Here is a 16,691-nt window from a genome sequence, read left to right on the forward strand (position 1 = left end):
GCAACTATTTCTGTTTACTCCGGGGCCATACTTAAGGATTAAGTATGGCCTAGATGACTTAGCTCATCTAGTCAGCCCCCCCCCCCCGATAAGACTCGTATATTTTATTCTTGGCCTTCCTACGGGTATCAGCCTCCACAACCAAAGCAAGGTCGTCCGCGTAGCCCACAATTGTCACTTTAAGGGTCACAGGAACACAAAATACAGTATCATATGTAACATTTCATACAGTCGACCCGAGGATCGATCCCTATGCTTACTCCTCGCTCCAGAACTCCGCCATCCACCTCACACACACAATACTCCTGTCACTGAGATTTGAGCATATGATCCTTTCAAATACAATGAAACACCGAAGAGATCCTTAGCGTGCCTGATCGCACCGTGAGAAACGCAATTAAATGCGTTCCTCATATCATGTGCAACCAGGACGTACATTCTAACCCTGCAGTTACCCCGTCGGCTTGGTTTACCTGGCATTTCTTCCGCCACCACCCCATTCGGTCGCCCTAAAGCATAAGACCGAATGTCTGTGCCACAAACGGCTACTGATCCACGAAACATTTTAACGACCAGTGTCCTAACTAGCTTCTAGAGCTAACCTAAAAAGGCGAACGGAATAAGCATGGTACCATACACCACTCGCTTGAGTGACCAACCGCCCACTTGTCACATATCACTAAAATGGGAAGGCGCACTCCGTCAACTACTAAAACATATATGACTATCAATAATTAATTTATCTTGTCAAAGATAGCAATTCACTGCCACGCATAGACCTCTTAATGCCAGCAAGTACCTGTCCACCATTAAAGCGCTTAAAGCCTTAATCTACTTGGTAGCCAGCCATATCTCTCGGTTAGCTTTCTACAGCAGTGCGGTAGGAGTCTTTTCCCTTAGGTAAACTGCTGATGTCGGTTGAACAAAGCAGCCACATCAAGGAACTCCAACACAGTCCCACAATGCGGCTCCAGCCATATTGACTCATCGCTTATGAGTGGCCAATTTTCCCCTTGACCTCTAAGTTTCAAGGTAGCCTGAGTCCTGCCCCCCCCCTCCAAGAGCAGGGCAATCGAACATCATATGTTCGTTCGATTGGACATCCCTGCAGACGCACAGCTGATCAGCTGTGCGTCTGCGTCAAAGAAAAATTCTTTGCCAAGTCATCTAACGGGAGATAATCCAGACTACGAGCAAAAACTCGAAGCCTGGCCGCAAGAATATTTGAAAACCTAGGCCAATCCGCCCTCCTGTGCAGGAAGGGCCCCTGCTGAACAGGGACGTACCACCTATAGACATCGCACAGCCCGCCTACTAACTCAAAAACTATCAGTCGATGATCACTTGTGCAATTGTCGACTACTGACCAGTTCTGAGTCCTACGGGATATCCTTACCAATGGTAACATCGATGTTGGTACCTTGGAAGGCCCTCGGCAACTCAACTGCACCGGCGAAAGTAGACAATTCGCCAGCAAACATTAAAGACATGAAAATGATGCTGCGCGATAAAACCTTCGATTAATTCGCCGCTATCGTCCGTGATCCAACTGTGCCAAAGAGGCGATTTGGCGTTCGCATCAACACCTATCAGAATTGGACAACCCGCTATCAGCCTAATAATTCTATCCCATCTTTCAAAATGCTGTTCAGTGGGATCGCTGTACTGAAAGTACGAACTAACAACAACCAGGTCCAGACCATCCATGCTTGACAACGACGTCATGCATGCAAGAGGCTTATCGTACAAAGACACATCTAATGACTTCTGCACAGTACGTTTTTGCTGTCACCAGCGAAAAACTTCCTCCAACCTGAACAACTTGGCAGATCACCCTTGACTGTGTACGAGTATTGTAGAACAACATCGAGGCTCCGCTTTTCGACTCAACTTGGACTACATAGGCACCCTGAGCATCAAGTTGACCGAATCTAACCATCGAGAGAATTGAAATAAATCTCGACTGCTCTCTTGTAGCAACCACACTTCTTGCTATTTACGGAGTGCCTATGACTCTTGGACAACCTTTTACAGTTGACGCAAGTCGGAGCCTCTTTTTTCTGCGGTTAATCGTTACACTTGTGGCCCTACTCACCACAATGCGCGCAGATTGATGCATACTTACAGAATTTGGCTCTATGGCCGAAGCCACAACATTTAAAGTATCGCTGCACGTCAAGGTTCTCCTTGACGGGGCAGGATGTGAAATCCAGAAAGATTCTACCCTCGGACAAGAACGTCTGGAAGAAACCAGCGCCTACATCGAATACTCCGTGATACTGAGGGTATCACGCTTTCCTATCTTTAAGACCAGCCTGCATTCTTTTTTGAACGCAGCCTCGTCCAAGTCGGTGTTCTGATTCCTCATCAAAGTCAGAACTTCCTCATCAGAGAGGCTACGGTCTGTCATAAACTATGATATGAGGCCTACGACCGCGCTTGGGTTCAACCTTGACCTCAAGCTTCTTAACTGCAGGAGAGTATTGGATGATACGGACCACCTCCTTGTTATCCGCAACCACAACTAGACCCTTTCTGGTCTCTTTTATATAGCTAATCCTTAGGCTCTTTTGGCTGTCACGAAGGGCAGCCTGAAAGTCCTTTTAGAGATCGGCACTTGTTTTGGCGTACTCCTCCGGTCTGTTAACAAACAAGAGCTTTGGTTTTTTGGCCTGACTGGCCTCCCGTTTTCCACGGAAAACCTCAGCATAGCGCCTGGGCTGTGCTGGGGCAGAAATCGGGGTTCTGAATTACCTTAACCTCCTTGGGCTTAGAGGCCATGGTCTCGTACACCTCTGCCACAGCAGAGAGGGTCACTCGCAATCTTGTTAAACGAGGAAGAATAGTCTTCCTTCCACCTGAACCCACGCTGCCGAGGAGCTCCGGAAACTCAATGACGTAGTCCAGGTCGCCCTGGGCTGCCTTGACCAGTGGAGCAGAACTGCCGGGTCTGGCCTTCGCCTTCTTGAAAGCTTCTACTACGGGATTCACTTTCGCCTGAGTGAGTGTCCCTGTAACCATGTCGGAAACCTCATCCTCCGACGAGGTCGAAGGAACAGGCTCCAGCTTTCGTTTCCGTCTAGACTTCTTCAGTATCTGGAAACGTTCTTTCATGCCGGAGATTCCCTAACCTAACTAGCCATGACTAATGCTATTCTCGCTGTCTTCCTTCTATGTGAAACTATGGGCAATCCCACAGATGTGACGACTGCCCGCAGCGAGCTCGGGCAGCTGGAGACCTAAGATATTTTCCTGCTACTCTTCGTACCTCTCAGCCGCTTCTGGAACAGTTATAAAATAACTAGGGATTACGGTCCTCGTTCTTAAAAGAACGCAAGTAGGATTAAAGTGAGTATTCCCTACCTCGTAACGGGGACTTAAGACCAGAAGTCGTTGCCACCTCTTCGCCGCGGTGAGGCGGGTACACGTCCTCAGAAATCTGTGCCTTATACACCGCAAATGAGGAGCATAATGAGAGTCTAAATAGATGCTTAACAGCACCCGCAGTATGCAATTAGTACACCTCGAACTGTCGGAGGTACAAACGCTACCGACAGTCAAAACACTAACAGCAAATCAAAAAGCCACAGAATTCTCTGGAAACGCATACAAGGAACCAGGGAATATTAAAGAGAACCAGCCAAAAATTAATCTTCAAACGTCCGTTGGAGATGATAATCAACCAGAAAAAAAATTATAACAGAACAAAATCGTTCAGTTTTAGCCTAACAGCTGTATGTCAAAAACTGGTTGGGACCAACCAACTGTTCCAACCAGCGCGGGAAACCAACTGCGCGTCAAACTGATGAACGCAATTAGGTTAACCTGAAATGGCCCACTGCTCCGTGCCAAAAGCCCAACGTACAACACGATTATGTTGTTTACAGCTACAAGTAGTCAGTAACGTCACTAACTAGTGGCAACTTGTATAATTGATTTAGAATATATCGGTGTACTGGTAATAGAAAAAAAATTAACTTACTGTATCTATATATCCAAATATATCTTCTTAAGAAGGATCGGACAGGTAACCGTCAGCAATCCTTGTGACAATCCAAACTGACATAATTTTCAGCATTATAGTATGGCTACGAAAAGACTCTTGGACCATTAATCAAATAAACTTGTGATATTCATTGTCATATGGCAGGAGGACAGAAGTGGATTCAGTTAGAACATTAACAGGTTTCCAATTATTACAGTTTAACAATCAAAAACACCAATCCAATCCTTCCAGACAGTCATTGTTACTTTGAAATTAAATAAACTAAAAAAATAACTATAAAACTGGTGAATTCTGCAACAAAAATCAGTTTCAATGTATACCTGCAGACTATTTCCATTGCTCCAAAGCTTGTTTATAAAATCACACCAAATTTTAAATATACTCTGCTATTGATGTGTAATCTATAATCATATATATATTCTTCTTCTGCAAAGAGATTCAAAGGCACTCCTCTTCTCTGAAAATCCTCTTTAAGTGAATAATCGAAAATAACAGGCTGATACCATTCTCTGTAAAATTAATGACATATCATTCATTAATGGAACTTATCTTTCCCAACCGATGAATGAACTTTCCAGAATCTATCAACACTTGTGTCAATGAATGAGTTATGGTCCTCCAATTTTTTTTTTAATATAATTTGAAAAATGGTTGGAATTATGCTACACATAAACTGAGCAACAAGAAAATTGTTCAATCTTTCCTGGCAAGATTTTATCAATCCCTGTTCTATAGTTCTACATCCATTTGATACTTTTTCTTCACAATCTAGTAAACATTAAAGAGATTTCAAATGAATTTGAGAACATTCTGACAAAATTCAAAACACAAAACTAGTTACTGTATAACAGGAGCAATAAAATACTGCTATAATAACATTAAAATGTATGCACCCTACAATAGTTCTGCTTCACAGAAATTATGCTACAGTGTCCTTAGTAAAGAGTCCATAGTAATTTCTTTTCCCCAAAAAAAAAATTCTAGTAATTTTACCTCTATCTGAGAAACTCAAAACAAAAATTAAACCTTTTTTCCATAAGAATCAGAGTTGTTCTAGTAGTGATAATACATAAGTTACTATGAAACATTCTATTCTAAACACCTAAACATGATGTTAATTATTAGAAGCCAACAAAAAATGATGGCTGGAAGGAAAAATAGAAGGTGCTAAAATTGGACCTAACGTAGTAAATTAGTTATTCTATGCTTTTTGAGAAAATTGTTTTAATGTTTATGAATACTTTTCATACTTATAATGGAAATAAATCAAGAGTTGAAATATTAATACCAGCTGCAGGGCGTGCCTACGGCACACCTCCGCATCTAGGCCCTCCGGGCGGGTTGCCCTGGCGGGCGGCGTCTCGGAATGGGATTATTAGGTGTCCAAAATTGATTACCTTTTGTGTAAAAATATTTTTTTTTTTAATGATGAAAAGTGATATAACGAAAGTTAAATTAAAAATTAATTATAACTGTTTTATGATCATCTATCAATCAAATAAAGTTTATTATAAAGTAAAATCAATTGAAAAATAAATTGCAGTGAAAATTAAAATATAACAGTTTTAAAATTCTTTTTTTTAAATTTTGACTTTTTGAAATTTGCAGTGAATTCAAAATGTCATCTATCAATGAGTCACAAACCTTTAATTTAGCGCCGACTGAAAAATGTGAAATTTTAAGAAGAATCTTTTTTATTTTTTGGTGATGTCTAATAAGTCAATTTTGTTATTAAAAAAAGAAATTAAATTTATTTGGATAGCAGAACAAAATTGCTCACAATAAATTTAAAAGCGAGAATCTGTACGAGTACAATGAAAAGGCGGTGTTAGACTCTTTGGAATACGGGAATACTATTACTCTTTTATCATAAGTTTTCGTACTAATTTTTTGAATTTTTTATTAGAAACCTTTAGATACCAAAATCACAATGGGGAATAATCAAATTCTAAACAATGACGCCATAAAATTGTTTGTGTAGTAGAATTCTTTCGTTAATATCTTTATTTTAATTACTTACAAAAATTTACTTCTAGACCATCACAGGAACTCCGTTTAAAAAAAAAAAAATGTTTTCGGAATCAGTCCAGTTGGTGAAATGAAAGCTAGTCATACAAAAAGAAGAAAAAATCGGTCGAATTGAAAAATCTCTTCTTTTATTGAAACGGGTCAAAATTCAACCTACACGCTGTGAAGCTAAGTAATAAAACGCCGCGCCGTGCTTATGTAATTTCCTTACAATATTTATGAAGAATAATACACTATTATAGCCTCTTATCATTTTTTCTTCATCGTAAAAATATTAATAAATAATCTTAAATGGTAATTAAAAAAAAAGTTACTTTTCAACAATTATTCTCACACAGAGTGAGAAACGTTCTGCAACGTGTGCACACTTTCTGGAGTGGGGCAGACCACTTTTCCTAAAAAGATTGTAATAAATTCTCTTAGTGAGATGTCGGACCGTAAAACTGAAAGAAACATTTTCTTAGAAATATTCTGCAGTAGGAATCGTTCCAGCCCAACCTAACCACTTCCTTACCGCTGGATACAACATAGCCGTCTTTATTCCTAGCGACATCTTTTTTCCAAGATATATTTTACTCAAGTGACTTGTAATTACTATAGGCAAGATAATGAAAACGAATTCGGATTTTTTTGGATAACAAGTTACGGTTAAAAATTACGAAGTAATTAGTACACTATTTAGGAAGTTCTGTTTTCCCTATAAAAGAATATGCCTTATACAAACAGTGTCGCTTGTTTCTAGATAAATTATTTGATATGGTTTCTCGAGCACATTTAATTTTAGTGTTTTGTTGAAAAACGGAATCATACACGAGTTTGATACTTATTTTCTCTGTTGGCTTTTATTATAAATATCATGTCATCACGAACTCGATCAGAAAACGTTACAATAATGTCACGAAATTATTATAGCTTTCTCCGGTTCTATATAACGTTTTTTCATGATATTTGATTTAAATTGTTGTAAGAATTTGAGAAGCACGCTAAAAAGTAAATTAAATTATTTAAGTAAATAATATTTGATGATTGTACACGCATTCCATGTCGCTATGCTGTTGTGATGGAATTGCATAACTATTGCAGCTTCTGTTATTATTTTTCATGAAGGAAAGTTACTAATTTATAATTGTTTATTTATTTTTTCATTTATTTATCAAGTATTCAGTTTTAAAGTGGAGTAAGTCTATTTCTGTAATATTTTAGCCTGCGTTAAGTATTAATATTTATAAAAATCCCTTTAGCATGAAAACGGTTTTGATTATTATTTGAATGTCAATCTTTGAGAAATATTTTTTAAAATCATGTTTGGACCAAATAAACTAACTGCACTGTATCCCAGCACTCTGATCTCGGGAAAAATTGTGAATTTAAAGCATTATCCATTTCTATTAATTCAAAAATAAATAAGGTTAATAAATAGGATCTAATACATTTAATAAATTTTTTCCACGATTAATAACAATATAGTGACAGTGATTAATCTCTTCTCTGAACTCCTACCTAATGTTAGACTAAAAATTAAACTTAAAGTTTAAGCTTATGAGGTCATCCAACCAAAAAAAAAAAAATTCCAGTATTTCTGTAGATTTATGGAATATATATCAATATCATAAAAAATATTCACACTGGTAGATGTTACCATTATTTTTTGTAGAGAAACCACTGGACAATATACAGAAATAACAACAAAAAATTTATAGCAGATAACAAAGTAATTCTACTTCAGATTATGAACAAAATAAATAATTAATAGAGTGAATAAAGCATGGACAAGAATTGCATGCTTTATTTCCATTGATCCCAGTTTAGCAACAAGGCAAAAATCTAGTAAAATAATAGCAGTGAGCTTTTCTTAAGTATGTTTGTAAAAATCTTCAAAACACTAAACATACAACTAAACTTAGCGATAGAGTGCATTATAATTTGTAAAGTAGTTTAATACAGACATAAACTAAAAGGCAAAGCATATAGAAAAATAAATTAATTTGGTTTCTTTTTGGTTTAAAAGTACATGAAGAAATTGTTTTTATTGATTTGCAAGTTTCGGTTTTTGTTAGGTTGATTTTTTATTTAATTTATGTTTTATACATTGCTTTTTAGGTTATATTTGTACTTAACTCAGTGGTTCTGTGGTTCTCTCTTTGTTACTGAATTTTAGTAACCATCGATCATATCTCCTTCTTTGTATTTTCTTGTGTTGTATATAAATCTATAGAATTATATTTCTGTATCATCGTTTCAGCACGATGATGGAATTATTATTGGATTTGGTGGTTTAACTCCAAGGAGTCGTAAAATTAATTCTGAACTGGAAAAAACACTTCAAATGGGAAATCTTGCTCCCTACCCTTGTACATTACGACAAGCACATGTGATTTTTTCAAGAGAGGAGTGCATGGAAACAAAATATGGATCATCAGTTCCACAAAAAATAATTTGTGCTGGTCTTCCAGAATGAGGAGCTGATGCATTTGATGTAAGTTTTAATAAGCACTGCTTAAAGTAATGAATTAATAAAGCTAGATGTATAAAAATTATTTGATAAGTTAGGGAGGGTATAGTAGATTATTTATTGTGGGAAAAATTTATACATAACTACGCTTGTTTTTTCTTTTCCATTAATTTTATATCTATTATATTATCATTTTTACATAATCCAACATTTAAAAAATGTAATTGAGATGTTTGAATTGGTAGAAAAAACCCTACTTAATATAAACCCATTTTCAAAATATTTCACCTGCTGGTTTTCAAAATTCTTTTCAATGAAAGATGGTTTTCAGAAGTACTAGATGTAGGTAATTATTCTTATGTTTGTACCAGAATAAACCAACAATTTCACTTAGTTGAATAAGTAATTAATCTGAGAACTTAGAAATATACAATACATTGACACTGAATAAGTAGAATATAAAAACTTGCATTCACTTATTTATCTTTCTATTTATCTCTTATTTTATTTTATTTTATTTATGATATGAGTAATTATTTGACTTTATGACATTCGTTTATTATTTGATTAACCGTTTTTTTTATTAATAATTTACTTATAATATTTCATTGTTTTTAAAGTTGATTATTCATGCTAAAGTTATTTTAAGTCCCATTTCTTCTTATTTAATAGCCAGGTTGAAATGAATGTTCTTTGGCAGAGTAAAAGACTCACATATACACTTAGTGTGTTAATATTTTGTATGATCACTTCACCAACTGTAAATGAAGTTTGTGTGTTGGAATATGAAATGTAAATATTTGGTGAAAATTACCATGCCTGACTGGGATATGAAGGAGGGACCTTCCGCATGAAAGGTTGAGATGCAACCATACCACACTGGAGGTTTACATATTTGATAAATTATCTTGTTACTTTATATAAATTTTGTTATTTAGCTTACAGTATTGTCCTTATTTAGTACACTGAGAATATGTAAATAAAATATTGTGAAATAGTAGTTTATATCTAAAATTAAAAATAAGATCCGTTTTGTATTACTGACAATTACAAAAGTAAAATGTATTAAAATATTACTAAAAAAAAAAGAAAAAAGTGGTCTTAATAACCTCTTTTACATTCCATTAGATTTCTTTTCTACTTTGTATATCTGTTTGTGGTTTGTTGATAAATACTCAGCCAATTTCATTTACTCTACCAATTGAAGTTAAAAATAATACTGATTTTATTTCAAAAACCAAAAATGTTTCTATGCTTCTTCAAATTTCTATGTTGCGATGAATTTCATTATTATCGATATATTGTTTTTAATTTCATACACTTACTTACACCATATTTTCTTTGTGATAGAATAAATAAAAAATGTTGTAATTTTTCTTTTAATGAAAGTACAACATTATTGTTGTTTATGTGTAGGGTGACAGTGGAGGTCCTCTCATGGTTGAAATAAATGATCGTCTGGAGCTAGCAGGTAAAAAGTTTTTAAAAACTTATGAATTAAATAATAATTGCTTTTATAAAATCAGCTTTCTGTTATATAATAACACATTCATAATATGTAATGGACTGAAAAAAAAAAGTATAAATAAGAATAACAAGAAGATAAGGGTACGATTAGCATATCATAACAATGAATAGAAAAGAGAAAATGGAACATAGGAAAAGATAAAAATTTACTGCTAGCTTGGGTATGATTCTTGATGTGGGTTTAAGGGAATGACTTTTTTATGGGTCATATTAAATGGTAAAAATATAAAAACAGAAGGAATTGGAGAGTGGTATTTCTAGTAGGAAAATAGTTTGCAAAATAATGAATGAAGTGATTGTAACTAGCAAAAGAATGATTGTGATGTCAATATTTAATGAACTTTTGGAGGATGTACTGGAAATGTACATACCAGTATCAAAACTGAAAGAGAAAATAAAATAATATAAGATATGAGCAGATTTATAATTTTATAAGCAGTAGAACAAAGGAGACAAGTGACAGTAGTTGAAATAGGAGAATGAGATAGATGTATTAGTAAATGAAACAATGGATAATAAAAGGAGAAAACAGAGTTAACTAGATTTTAAACTATGAAGCTGGGAGGGATTGATTAAGTTTTAAAAGGTAAAGCAATTTTTTATTAAAAAATATTTTTACTTCATTGAAGAATTCCTTATCCTTCCCAATCATAAGTAAATTGTTGATAGTAAGAAGGTTTAGAATTAGGTTAGGTATAAATTATCTTTTTATTTACACAAAACTGTTACCACGGGATAATGTGAAAAAGTTATCTTTTTTATTTGTTTCTAAAAGTTTGGCTTCTATTACAAGAGCACAGCATACTAGTCATAAATCATTAACATTAAAATATTTAAGATTGGAATTCGCACATTTTTGTGATACAATGAGCATAATTTTAGCCTTTCATTGCTTTTAATATAGACTTTGTAATTATTAATTTAACAAAACCTCAAGTCATAATTTAATAAATATATTTCACCCACACACCATCTTATAACTTCATGTATGTAATTTTACAAGTCGTTCAAAATTTTTAATGACTGCGACTGGTTTAAAATAAAGGATTATGATGAAATTAATCTAAACATAAGTAATATTTTTTAGTTTCTTTAAGTTCACAAAGTTATAAATACCAACCTGATATTAAAATCCATCTGATATTAATTCCATCAGAAATAAAATTTTTGTTTTTTGAACTGTATCCAGTTTGTATTTCTATGATATATTTTCTTCGTGTTTTCATCAACTGTGCATCTCTTAAAAAAATAACGTGTAATAATAATACAACGGGCAAAATCGAACCCCACGTCCGTGAAATAACTTCTACGCACACATTCGAGGCGGGCAACGACATGGTAGTTCGGTATCTTCACTTATGTCAGCCAACGGTAAAATGGTCTTGCTCAGGAACTGCCTGTGAAGTACGGGATTGCTTCTCGGTTTCGCTGTTTGCAACGGTGGTGGGAGGCATGATCGTGATCTGGTTTTGCCGACGCTAGGCGAAGTACGGACGGAGAATGCTCATCCCTCTTCCCGGTTGATGAGTCACCCCTCAAACCTGACAATTGCGCCGCCCAGTGTGAGTTAGTGCCGTGAGTCCGGTACCAATGGCCCAGTTCGGCCTTTGGCAGGGATTGTCCCATGGGTAAGGATATCGGAGCCTTTACTGATACGTACGAGTCCTGGAATTTTGGTATCGTGTGTCAGGCATTACCTGACCCCCTGGCCCGGGTTAAATCTGTAGAGAGACTAGAAGAGCCCAGACAGGATCAATGATCAGGAACACGTCTCTCCTTCCGCATCTTGCGACAGATTGACTGGCGAAACAATTGTCATGGGTACTTCAACTTCCATAACTTCCGTGAGTGATGGTCCATGTAAAAACCGTCGTCTTTGAGCGCCTTTGTCGTTTTTGGAAGCGAAGCGAAGGAAGAGCACAGAATTTAGTGGTAAAGAAGAGTGTAGCGGAGCCTTTACTGATACGTACGAGTCCTGGAATTTTGGTATCGTGTGTCAGGCATTACCTGACCCCCTGGCCCGGGTTAAATCTGTAGGGAGACTAGAAGAGCCCAGACAGGATCAATGATCAGGAACACGTCTCTCCTTCCGCATCTTGCGACAGATTGACTGGCGAAACAATTGTCATGGGTACTTCAACTTCCATAACTTCCGTGAGTGATGGTCCATGTAAAAACCGTCGTCTTTGAGCGCCTTTGTCGTTTTTGGAAGCGAAGCGAAGGAAGAGCACAGAATTTAGTGGTAAAGAAGAGTGTAGAGTCTAAGAAAAGAATGGTCGAACTAAATTTCTACCAAAGAGGATCATCGGATCGATTCTGAAGTATTTTGTAATCAAGAGGAAGGAAGGTTATTTCTCAAAGATTAGTTCTTTTGTGACCGCTCGAGGCATCATGGAAGTTTCAGGAAAACCAGTAAAGATCAGAAAAACAAGAAAAACTAGATTGTTTATAGGAACGGTTAATGATTCACAATTACTACGGCTACTGAAAGCCAAGAATATGTGAGCCTTGGACACTGAGGTTTCATCACATGGAATGCTAAAAACCTCAAAAGGAGTGGTAGTTTATAGAGACTTATTGAACTGTACGGAGGAGGAAATTGTCGAGGAACTACATAACTAAGGAGTTGTAGCGTGTCAGCGACTGAACACTCGATGCAATGGAGAAATTACAACCTCCGCATTGCATGTATTAACTTTCGACAAACTAAAAAATATGCGGTGCTTTGGATATCAGAGATTTGGACACACTGAGGCACAATGTGTGAAGAAACAGACATGTGTGTGTGTGTGTGTGTGTATATATACAACCTGTTGAACAGCTACCTCTGGTTGATAGATAGGGTAATTATGAGTGGTAGAATTTACAGCTAGTGTGGACTATATTTTTTGATGAGATGGTAGATGATGAAATGAAGCAACGCTATGTTCTTCTTGAATTGTTATATTTAATTTCTTGTCACCCTTGACATTTTGATTGAATTACAATAGTTACATTAAACTTAAGAATGTATGACACTTTAGTCATGATTAAACTTGAACATTATCAAGAAACTATGAGTCCCCTTGGACTGAAATGAAAACATGACCACACTGTGCAGGATTCTTATGTAGAATAGTCATATTAGATTAACTCGCCGGCCAGCGCTAGTAGATGCTAGAGTGTAGCACCAACTGACTTGACATGGAACGGAACAATGAGATCTCACTCAATGATGTCCAGTACAATTAACACATACAAGTGGATCCTTGCACGAGTGATCAGAAATGTAACGATTCTCTCCACGCATATGCGCGCGCGCACACACACATGTATATATATATAGATAGATAGCTGTTCAGGTGGTTAAAACAATACAAAAGTCAGCTACTATGACGCGAGGAAAATTGTGCAAGGTAGAATACCAAGAACTGTGTCCTATGCACAAGTTGCAGCAGCTCCTGCAGTTTCATTTAGATCAGAATATGTAGTTTCTCAAGTGGCACCAGCTTTGGTAGTATGACCAAATGGTAATCAACAAAAAAATTGAAGAGTCGACTATCATGAGAAAGTAGTCCACAACCAACAAAAAAGAAACCAGATGTCTCTAAATCAAAGATCGTTAAAGAACTTAGGAAAGAACCTTTGACCACTTAAAAGGCAAAAAATGTGAAGCTAAACTGCTAAAGAAGTCTGAGTGGGATATAGCTACAGTGAAAGTTGAAATACAGAAGATCCCCTCTCAGGGAACTGTAAAGCCTGACGTAAAGGTGCTAGAAGAAAAGGATTTTGGAAGACCAATGATAGAGCTTCCAAAAGCACAGAGTGCTTTAATGAGAGGGCAACCACTTCAGCTGCCCCTAATGCATTGTAAGGAGTGTACCAAGTCTTGACTCAGAAGCACTGCTGACTGCACCATCTGATCCAGTATCAGAAACAGGCAGCAAAATATCTTCTGTAATTTACTGCGGAGGATCAGAAGATTCCATCTTGGAAGCCTCAGATACCTTCAAATTCGACATTGAAGCCTTCAGGAAGATGAAAAAAGAAGAAAGAAAGGATGGCCTAAGGTTAAAAAAAATAAGAATGTGAATAGTTTTACGAGATTACGACAATTTTAATGAAAGGATTAGATTTAATAACTACATGACTTTGTAGTAGTTTTGATAGAATTGACAATGTTTTGTTAGAAATAGTTTTATTTTTAAGTAGCAAGAGCCCTTTACACCTTTGTCATGTTGTGTTTTCATTTGGGGTTTTAATATCCTTTTGACAAGTTTATTATTGGATGAGCTGTTTTTGACAAAACTAGTGTGCTAACTATGTTATTAGTAGTTTGTTAGGAAAGGAAAGATATATATATATTTTTTTTTGATGTGAGAAGGGGCTAATGGCTAAGAGCTAACTAATTTTTTTTATGTGAAATGTCCATAGGGGCATTGACTAATGCCCCTATAACCTCAACAAAAAAATAATAGAAAGAAAATTAAATTATCTAGAATTTTACATAAATTTTCTTTTAAAATCATAATTATTTTTCTATAAGTAAAACCAACCATCACAGCCTGAAATTATGTATGCTACTTTCAAAAAATGTGATGTAGATTTACTTAAATATACTAATTCATACTTCTAAACTTTCAATGTATTAAATATTATAACAATAGTGTTGTGGTATTGTAACCAGTACAACAGTGCAGAAAATAAATAAAATTAATATTTAAAATATTTTACTCCCACTAATTTTAAATTTCAAAATATAATTGGGATTTGATTTTATATTCTACAATTAAATTAAAATTTCTATACGTGGATTTAGATGTGTTTACAACTGTAGTCTGAATAACATGTCACTGGTCTCACAGTAGTGAGGAGGCAAGGAAATCATTGCAGTGCTTATGTAATTGTTGTTTGGTTACTAGTTAGCAAAACCTCAGTGAATCATTTAGCTGAGCTGAAGTTCAAGTAGTCTACAATATCAATCTGATCCTAATAAAGCTTTATAATTATGATTAACAAACTTATAAAATATATTTGTCTGAATAGAAACAAGAAATTACTTTTGTTTGGATTAATTCCTACAAGCTCTTTTTCTATCTAGGCTTTTTGCTCTAAACTAAAGTTATTGTATGCTAATATTATGGATCCTAGGTATTATATCCTATGGAATAGGATGTGGAAGGAAGGGTACCCTGGAATATATACAGATGTTACTGATCTTGGTTTTCTACCATGGATAAAAGAAAAAAATAGAATTTGATTTAGCAACACTAACTCCTCCATATAAAGAAGTATTGCTGCCATTTCCTTATTTTGGAGGTCAAATAATTCCAAATGGACTATTTTCTGGAGTATATGCAGGGCAAGGGTAAGACAAATTGTTTATCTTTATCACGAGAAAAAGTAAATATATGTAATATAATTGTATGTGTTTTATATATATATATATAAAACATATACACATATACATATATATATATATATACATATACATATACATATACATATACATATATACATATATATATATACATATATATATATAACATATACACATATTTATATGTGTATAACATAAGTATATAATATGTACAGTTCTTATTGGAAAACACTTATTTGCTTAGACCTCAGAATTGACGCTTTCAAATTCTTAAAATGCTATTAATTGTAAACTGTATTTATACTCTCCAATTCAAGATATTAATTCCAGTTGTTTGGGTAGTTATTTGTGAGGTAAACAATAAGCAGGTACAGCAGTTGTGAAGATTATTTTCTACTTTTCAAGCAACATTTGTCTAATATGTTGATATGTTTGTCTAATATTGTCTAACATTTTATATCTGTTCTAAATAAAAAAAGCTATAATATTGCTTCTAAGTAACCTCAATGAGATTTTTCCTTATGCACAAAATGTTGACTAAAGTTTTTAATAGATTATTTATAAGTGAAAAGTACAATACTTTATTTATAAGGAAATAAAAATAAAACGTATTACAAATAAAATTAAATGGCATATTTTAAAAATTTAAATAGGAAATTTCATTGCTTTCAAGAATTAAAAAAATGTGTACTGTGCAAGATTCTTGACAACTGCATTTTCATACACATTTTTGTTTATAGATAAATTGTTAACTCTTCTTCAAAGAGATTTTCTGAGAAAGCATCTACAGAGCGTTTCATAATGTTCTTCGAAGTTTCAAAATTTCATTAACAAAAAACTATTTCACTCATAAGAATAAAACAAGTACTGTACGAAAGAGTACTTCAAGTAGTTTTTTCCACATATACTAGGCAGTTAGTAAACCATTTGCTCGCTAGGCGTCGACAGTAGAGAAAATGGCTGCCACGGGAAGCGAGAAATCGTTTTGTGTGTTAGAATTCCACTTGTCAAAGTCAGTAATTTCTGCGCAACGTGTGTTTTGGTTGAAATTTCAAAAGGAGCCACCAAGTGACAATTCAATTCGTGCATGGTATAAACAATTCAGTGAAACTGGTTGCTTATGCAAGCGAAAATCAACTGGTCGTCCATCAACCTCATAAGTCAATGTCGAACGTGTGCGTGCAAGTTTCATTCGCAGCCTGTCAAAATCGACTGCGGCTGCAGGCAGAAAATTAGGAATTCCGAAAACAACAATGTGGAGAGTTCTCCGTAAACGTTTATTATTCAAACCGTACCATCTTAAATTAATCCAGCGTAAT

The sequence above is a fragment of the Lycorma delicatula genome, chromosome 1, assembly GCF_047948215.1.
Source record: "Lycorma delicatula isolate Av1 chromosome 1, ASM4794821v1, whole genome shotgun sequence".
NCBI classification, from domain to species: Eukaryota; Metazoa; Arthropoda; class Insecta; order Hemiptera; family Fulgoridae; genus Lycorma; species Lycorma delicatula.